A 1,811-nucleotide genomic window follows, 5' to 3' on the forward strand; every position below is an offset into this window, starting at 1 on the left:
AAGGTATTGGTATGAGTCTCTTCTTGAGAGCAAAGAAGAAGCTGGACTTCCTCCTCCTTCTTGGGAAGAGTTTACTGAAGAGTTTCTTGCTCGATTCTATCCAGCTAACAAGCAAGCAGAAGATGCAATTGCCTTTGAAAGATTAAGGCAAGAGAATATGACAGTGACTGAGTATGCTAAGGAGTTTACTAGACTTTCTAAGAGTGCTCCGTATTTGGTGAATTCAGAAGAGATGAAAGTTCGTCGTTTCGTTCGTGGATTGGTAGAACCTATGTTCACTACTCTTATGCCTGAAGTCGGACGCATGTCTTTTAAGGATGTCCTAAACTCTGCCTATGGAATTGAAGCTGGGATAGCGGAGAGAAATGCTTTTAAGGATGTTGGTAAGAAGCCCAAGATGAAGGGACAATTTTCTGGTAGATCTAGTTTAGGAGGATTTCAATCTCATCATGGTCAAACTAATCAGCAAGGTTATTCGGGGTATCGAACTCGTCCTCAAGCATCTTTTGGTGGGGTTGCTTCTTCTGGATCTGCTCCCATGAGTGTTTCGAATCCCAGACCTTTTGTTAAGAGCACCTCTCAATCTAGTGCACAAGGTTCAAATCAGACAAGACCAGCTCAGCCTTACTGCCATCAGTGTGGGAGTTACCATTCTGGTATATGTTTCAAGACTACTGGAGCATGTTTTGGTTGTGGTCAATATGGTCATCTTAGGAGAGATTGTCCAAATGCTAGAGGAGGCTTTGCTCCAGGCATTGCACGTCCTACAACTCTAGAGGAGGCTTTGCTCCAGGTATTGCACGTCCTACAACACCAATGCCATCATCTTCAGCTATGTCTCTTGGAAATTCTTCTGGTCCTAGTGGCAGAGGAGCAGGTGGCAGGGGTCAGACTTATAACAGAGGAGGGAGCCAAAGAGGAAAAGGTCAGGCACGTGTGTATGCCTTAACACGTCAAGATGCTCAAGCTTCTCATGCTGTGGTGGCAGGTACTTTACAAGTTTGTTCTTTAGATGCTCGAGTGTTATTTGATACGGGTTCTCATTATTCATATGTATCTCCACATCTTGCATCTCGTTTCGGTAAACAACCTGAACTGTTATCCCACCCAATTCATGTTGGCACTCCGCTTGGAGTCTCCACGATGGTTCGAGTCGTATTTCGGTCTTGTGTTGTTAGAATTAATACCGTTGAAACCTTAGCTGATTTGATCCTTTTAGAACCAATGGAAGATATTGATGTCATCTTAGGCATGGATTGGTTAGCAGCTTGTCATGCTGATGTGGGCTGTTACTCCAAAACTGTGAAGTTTGACATACCGGGTATCTCACCTTTTGTTTTTAAGGGTGATGACTGTCCCACTTTAGCTAGCATCATCTCATCTATGAGTGCTATGCAATTGATGGATAAGGGAAACCAAGGATTTCTGGCAGTTGTTAGAGATGTTGATGCCGAAGTGCCTAGTCTTGATCAGGTTCCTATTGTTAGAGAATTCCCTGACGTGTTCCCTGATGAGCTACCGGGGATGCCGCCTGACCGTGAAGTTGAGTTTTCTATAGAATTGGCTCCGGGAGTCCAACCTGTGTCCATTCCTCCCTATCGTATGGCTCCAACTGAATTACGAGAATTAAAAGTTCAATTGGAAGATATGCTAGAGAAAGGATTCATTCGTCCTAGCACTTCTCCGTGGGGAGCTCCTGTTCTATTCGTAAAGAAGAAGGATGGAACGATGCGACTATGTGTGGATTATCGTCAGCTCAATAAGATAACTGTTCGCAACAAGTATCCATTGCCAAGGATTGATGATTTGTT

This window comes from Arachis duranensis, unplaced genomic scaffold (assembly GCF_000817695.3).
Source record: "Arachis duranensis cultivar V14167 unplaced genomic scaffold, aradu.V14167.gnm2.J7QH unplaced_Scaffold_165934, whole genome shotgun sequence".
NCBI lineage: Eukaryota > Viridiplantae > Streptophyta > Magnoliopsida > Fabales > Fabaceae > Arachis > Arachis duranensis.